Here is a 7,430-nt window from a genome sequence, read left to right on the forward strand (position 1 = left end):
TTACAAGGAAATCACTAGCAAATATAATGCCACGCTTGCTACAGTAAATCGGCCAGTTCAACACACTGCTGTTGTCTGTGTCCATTTTTATTTTAGTTTTTATTTTAGCTTTTTATCTTAGTTTTTTATTTTTATTTTTATTTTTATTTTGTTTTATTTTCACTTTTTCGCCGACGCCGTTCATCCTTCGGGAACCCCTGGTTGCTGGAGCTGGTCTCCAGCAAGGGACATTATGAGACAATAGGAATTCACGGGAATTGGACTCAATGATACCACTATTTGACTATACATTGAACTCGAGTAAGTTGCCCCATCTGGTGTATAGATGATTAGCAATCCTTAAGGCTCTTCAAAGTAAGTAGTCTTCTCTTGAGTAGTATTAATATCTCTAATCAAGCAGTATTTTTCTATTTGATTTTCATTTGAATTAGTAATACTTGTATTATGATGCCTCCCATTATATTTTCAAAAGTAATATACTTCTTCTCTGATGCATATATTATGAAAAGCTGTCATTCACAGTTCCTAATGCCCAATAATATTTGATAAAGAAACAAATGGCAAAATGAATGAATAAGTAAGAACAAATGTGGCAAATGGTCCACTGAGTCTATTGACTTCCAAAAGTAGTCTTCTGGCCTCTAAGCAATATGAAGCAGTATCATTAATTCTAAAGTGCTTATATTTCTTATCTTCAAATGGCATTTTAAAACATTCTCTCTTTATCCCTCCCTCCCTCTCTCTCTCTCTCACTCACTCTTCCTCTCCCTCTCTCTCTCCCCAGGCACAAAATTTGTGGATACATGAATGAGTAGTTCCTAACTATTGCTTGTTCTGTTCACTGAAAGCTCTTGGGTGGTAGCACTAGTCTGGGAACCAATTAGTATGAAGTTGTGGAATATTAAGCCTGGAGGCCTGGAAAGTTCATTCATGAAATTAATAAACATGAATTGGACATGTACTCACTGTCCAACCTGACCTCTGTCCTGGCCCACAGCCTAGTGAACATGAAACCAGATGGAGAGGTACCATAATAGAGGCAGAACCAAAAAGGCCAGGGAAACAGAAAGAAGGAGATTAGACAAATCTGAAACCAGGCCAGAAAAGAGAAAGTAAACTGTATAGGGCCTTTGATCCTGAAGAAAGAACAAAATATATCAAAGAGATTGTATGTTCAAAAGATATCTTAGTAGACATGATGGATTCTAGTGTCTCTTTGTAGATAAATATTTTAATATAAAGCTGCTATGATCATGATGATTAAACGAATAAACACCATAGAATTACAGATTTTAAGAACCAGTAAGCATCTTAAAGACTGCCCAAAATTGCTACCCTCACCACCCCTACATCGCCTACCTCTGCCGACACTCCAAATACCCCTTACCTGACTCTACTGCTTTCTCCTTTCTATAGCACTTACCACCTGCTAACATAATATAAACATCGTAATTTATTTATTATGCTTATTGTTTGTTGTCTGCCTCCCACCTGCAACTAGAGTGGAAAGCCCATGAGGACAGGGTCTTTGCCTGTTTTCTTCACTGATGCAGCCCAAGCACTTATAACAGTACCTGGCACATAACAGCTACTCAACAAGTATCTTTTAATTTTTTTTTTATTTTTTTTAACGTTTATTTATTTTTGAGACAGAGAGAGACAGAGCATGAACGGGGGAGGGTCAGAGAGAGGGAGACACAGAATCTGAAACAGGCTCCAGGCTCTGAGCTGTCAGCACAGAGCCCGACGCGGGGCTCAAACTCACGGACCGCGAGATCATGACCTGAGCCGAAGTCGGCCGCTTAACCGACTGAGCCACCCAGGCGCCCCAACAAGTATCTTCTGAATGGATCAAACCCAAGTAAAAGCCCCACTTTACATTTAAGAAAACAAAGTTCCTAACAAGCTTGTCAACCACAGGGGTATGGCGAGAATCCAGGTCTGGTCCACTTTGATACTACAGTTCTAAATAAAGGAATGGAAATCAGTTTAAGTGACCCTCATTTGGCCCCCACGTCTCTCCCTCCACATGCACTTTACCTGTGACAGGTAATAGAACTCAAAGGCTTCTTCCCTCCTAAAGAGCCCCTTATATATCATAAAGGCTTGGGTGGTGCTGCCATGCATCAAACAAGAAAAAATGCATTCATATGTTTCCAAACGGAGAGCTTCCTAAGTATGGTAAATGACATTTTCAGAAAACCGCACGGTCTCCCTTTGAAACACCCCAAGTAGCACATCATTATGCAAGCTGCCTTACCCAGCTAGTCAGTCACTGTCTCATGGGTCAGGTAGCAAAGCAACTTGTTGGCCAGGCAACTTTCTAAATATGTTTCCTTGCTCTCCTGCACCACTTTCCGATCCCCTAAAGCATCTATGGCTCTCTTTCAAGGTGAAGAACAAAAGAGTTTGTTTGACATTTTTTTGCTAATGATTTGTAGAGAAATATCCTGTAAACCACAGAGCTGGGAACATCCCCTAATCTAATTGTCAACAGGGATAATATCACAAATTCTCTTTGTTAAAACAATTTCCTGACTCTTCCTGGTATAATTAGCTCGGGTCTTCTATCAGGGTTTAGCTTTCTAATTGTGGCAATTCTCAGTACATCAAAAATGCATTCACACCTGGGGTTTACTGCCTTACCTGAGTTGCTTTTGCATCTGTTATACAGAAATAAAGCCACATATTTCCTGCACACATTAGGCAAAGAGGAAGTGATATTTTTAGAACTGAAGCAATAGAAATAATTCAGCTCAAATTTCTCCTCTGCATCAGAGTTAGCAGTATAATCTCTGGGCACAAGAGGGAATCATATCTTCCGAAATACTGCTATATATGTGTGTTGGGGGGTGGGGAATTGGGGAAAGAGAAAATGCACACAAGAGAACCACTAGGAAACCAGAAAGTGGGGCACAGGCAAAATCCTTACTAGTGACCTCAACTCAGAAGCTGGCTTGAGAATGCATGTGACATCAGCATGTATTTTCAATGATATGAGGTGACAGAAAACACCCACACTTTGAAACCACACTAGTTACGTGCCTGCCAATGAATAAAGGCAGAACAAATCCTCTCCCAATATGCAGACACAGTCTTAGGGGAAAAAATTAATTATGCAAGGTGCCCTTTGAAAATGGGGAGAGCAAGGGATTTTCCTCCATGTTCACATGCTTGAGCTGGTGGGTTAGGCCTGACCACAAACAATCTGAAATAGCAGCACCGTCGAATCCTGTTTCTTGAGATTCTCATCAAAAAATCTCTGTGCGTAGCTTCATGAATGGCCTGGCAATAACAGCAGTCTTCCTCTCTCAGGATTCTCAGGTATATTCATCTTCCTAGCCAAAATAGTACTCCAAACCCCAAAATAATCATTTACCTGTGTATGGTGCTTACATCTGGCAAACTTCCACGCACCCCCTTCCTCCACTTGACCCATAAAAATCATCTTCAAAATATCTAAAGTCTGACCCCTTCTAACCCCCTGCCCTGCTGCTAACTGGTCCACCTCACCATCATCTCTCACTCGGATCACTGCAATAGCCTCTTCATGACTTTCCCAGGTCTACCCTTGCCCATCTACCATCCATGCTCAAAACCACAGCCCCAGTTATCTCTTTTAAAACTTTGGGGCACCTGGGTGGCTCAGTCGGATAAGCGTCTGACTTCAGCTCAGGTCATGATCTCACCGTCTGTGAGTTCGAGCCCCACATCGGGCTCTGTGTTAACAGCTCGGAGCCTGGAGCCTGCTTCTGATTCTTGGTCTCCCTCTCTCTCTGCCCCTCCCCTGCTCACGGTCTGTCTCTCTCTGTCTCTCAATAATAAATAAATGTTAAAAAAAAAAAAAACACTTAGATTACACTACTCTTTTTTCTTTTCTTTTCTTTTTTCTTTTTTTTTTTTTTTTTTTTTTGCTTATAAGTGACAGAAATTTATTTCTCACAGTTCTGGAGGCTGGGAAGTCCAAAGAATCAGGAAATTTGATGTCTGGTGAGAGCTCATTTTCTGGTTCATACATGGCTGTATTTTCAAGGTCCCGACATGGTGGAAGGGGCAAGGTTACTCTATTCTCTTCAAAACTTCCAAAGGCTTCCTGTTTCACCACAACCTATAAATCCCTACATGATCTAGCTCTGCCTCCATTACGCCTTGACTTTATCTCCTATTCCTCTCCTCATGCCCTTTACTCTGCAACGGCTTCCCTGTTTTTCCTTGATCATCAAAGTATGCTCCTGCTTTTAAGCCCTTGTTCTAGTTGTCTGTGATAGCAATTATCAATTCTCTTCCTGTATGAGAAATCCCACAACCTTTTCCTTAACCTCGGTGATTCACTAGAAAGAATCGCAATTCAATACCAGGTTTATACTCTGGCTAAGATTAATCACAGAAGAAGATAGGAGTGAAAGTAGCAAAGAAAAAAGATACGTATTGACAGAGTCCAGAGAGATCCAGCATAGGCTTCTGATATCTCTTCTAATCCAAGGCCATCCAGGATGGACTTTCTTCTCTGGCAAAAAACTACAGGGACGAGTGTGGAATGTCTCTACCAAGGGAAACACGCTCAAATCTCAGGGCCTGAGGCTTTTACAGAAAATTGGTCACTAGGCACATCTTGCTAGCAATTGGCCATGGCAGCTGAAACTCAGGACCAAAATAATGAAACCAGATGTGCATTATCAATCTTTGTATTTGTGCAAAGCTACTGTGGTATGCTTTATGTCTCCCAAGTATACACAACCAAATAATCAATTCATCAGCGATACAGAGAACATTCTGAGGGCTATATTTCTACGGATTGGCTAAGAGTAAATCCAAGACACTTGGAGACATTCAAGGAGCAAGCAACCAGCCCTGGCCATGTGAACTCTTTCTTCACACTCCCTAATCCTGCCATGCTTCCCTGTAATGGAATATACAACCTGGCCCCTGACACACTTAAATAACTTATAATTATGTCTTGAGAGAGGAAAATATTTATTTTGTTTGGTTTGGGGTTTTCCCTTCAAATTTTTATTTAAATTCTAGTTAGTTAACATATAGTATAATATTGTTTTCAGGAGTTATATTTAGTGATTCCACTTACATATAACACCCAGTGCTCAAAACAACAAGCATCCTCCTTAATACCCCTCACCCATTTACCCCACCCCATACACATGTCCCTCTTTCAACCCTCAGTTTGTTCTCTATTATAAAGAATCTCTTATGGTTTGTTTCCTTCTCTCTTTTTACCCCTTCCCATATGTTCATATGTTTTGTTTCTTAAATCCCACATATGAGTGAAATCATATGGTATTTGTCTTTCTCTGACTTACTTATTTCACTTAGCATAATGCAATCTGGCTCCATCCACATCACTGCAAATGGCAAGATTCCATTCCTTTTGATGGCTTACTAATATTCCTGTGTGTGTGTGTGTGTGTGTGTGTGTTTGTGTGTGTGTGTGTTTGTGTGTGTGTGTGTACCACATCTTCTTTATCCATTCATCAGTCGATAGACATTTGGGATCTCTCCATAGTTTGGCTATTGTTGATAATGCGGCCGTAAACATCAGCATGCATGTACCCCTTTGAATCTGTATTTTTGTACCTTTTGGGTAAATACCTAGTAGTGCAATTACTAGATGGTTGGGGAGTTCTATTTTTAACTTTTTGAGGAACCTCCATACTGTTTTCCAGAGTGGCTGCACCAGTTTGCATTCTCACCAACAATGCAAGAGGGTTCCCCATTCTCCACATCCAAGAAAGGAAAATATTTAAAACAGTTATGGGAGTGGCTATTGAGCATATAATATGAGCAAAACCTAAGTGTTTGTGCTTTGGGGAGCCTAATATATGTTAGGGTTCCATTTTGCTGCAGCAGAAGCTAATACATTGTTCCTTCAAGGCTTTACTCACATCTCATGTCCCTCATTAAGGCCTACTCTGATTATCAAGTTTAATACTGTTACTGGCCCCCATGCCCCCGCTGCAAATGTCTGATTCCTCTTAACCTGTTTTATTTTGTTCTTTAGCATATACCACCTCTTAATATACCATGTAATTTACTCATTCATTATGTCTCCTTTCCCCACCACTTTCTCCCTGTCACTCCTGCCCTGGCCAGAATGTAATCTCCGAGGAGGCAGGAGTCTGTTTTGTCCACTAATTTATTCAAAGAACCTGGAATAGTGCCTAAGACATAGTGGGTGCTCAATAAATATTTAGTATTTACTGAATAAGATACATAGAACATATCAAAGATTATTATTTCCATTTTTTAGATAAGGAAATTGAGGCACAGAGAGGTTAGGTGATTCAGGCAAATCATTTACTAAATTCATAGAGCTGAGTCTAAAACCACTCAGTAGAATGACTTAGTAAGTTGTGACCACAGAAAGGACAAATTCAAAGTAATATACAAAATTAAACTGGATATAATTTTAATATCTAAGGAAATTATATGATTCAATAATTATTAAGGATAGCAAGATTCCTCTGAGTTCAAAGATCTTCAAAATTAAACGGAAAAGACAATCTTAAGATACTTCCAGTTCAAATATCTTTAGAGTTTGAAGGAAAATACATGTGATGATAAATAACAGTTAACACCTACATAGCCTGTACTATTAGCCAGGGACTATTCAAAGACTTTTACATATATTAACACATTTAGGGGCACCTGGGTGGCTCAGTCAGTTGAACGTCCAACTCTTGATTTGGGCCCAGGTCACGATCTCATGGTTTGTGAGATGAAGCCCTTTGTCCGGCTCTGTGCTGACAGCGCAGAGCCTACCTGGGATTCTCTCTCCCTCTCTCTCTCTGCCCCTGCTCGTGCCCTCTCTCTCAAAATAAATAAATAATTTTTAAACAACACACATTTAATTCTCATGACAATCCCATGAGATAATTTCTAGGATTATCCACATTTTACAGATTAGGAAACTGAGGTACAAAGAGTTTAAATTCTTTGTCTAAGATCACACAGTTAGTAAGTGGTAGAGCCAAGATTGAAACCTAGGCAATCTGGCTCCAGAGTCCATCCTTGGGCACTAAGCACTATAACGTATCTCAAGAAGCACCAAATTGTAAGTGATCAACTTGGGTGGGCAGTGGAGGGCTTCTTCGAGAAATAAAAAATTAGGTAGTGTGAGTTAGGAGGCCTATTCCCTATTAAGTAGACTCATCTGAGACATGGTGACTGTATAAAAAAGGGCTCAGAATGACAGCACGGGTGGTCCAAAGACCTATATAGCTCCAGGTCCCATACCTGCCAACATCTCTGATTGTAAGTAACCAGGATTTAGAACAGCAACTATTTTCTTTAGTGAGTATAGATATTCTAAATGTGAGAAGATTTGGAATGAATAAAATAAAGGTTTGAGAGAACCAAACTATATTATTATATTTTTGTACATATTTTACATCTATGTACTTGATATTTAAGATAAT

This window comes from Felis catus, chromosome X, assembly GCF_018350175.1.
Source record: "Felis catus isolate Fca126 chromosome X, F.catus_Fca126_mat1.0, whole genome shotgun sequence".
NCBI classification, from domain to species: Eukaryota; Metazoa; Chordata; class Mammalia; order Carnivora; family Felidae; genus Felis; species Felis catus.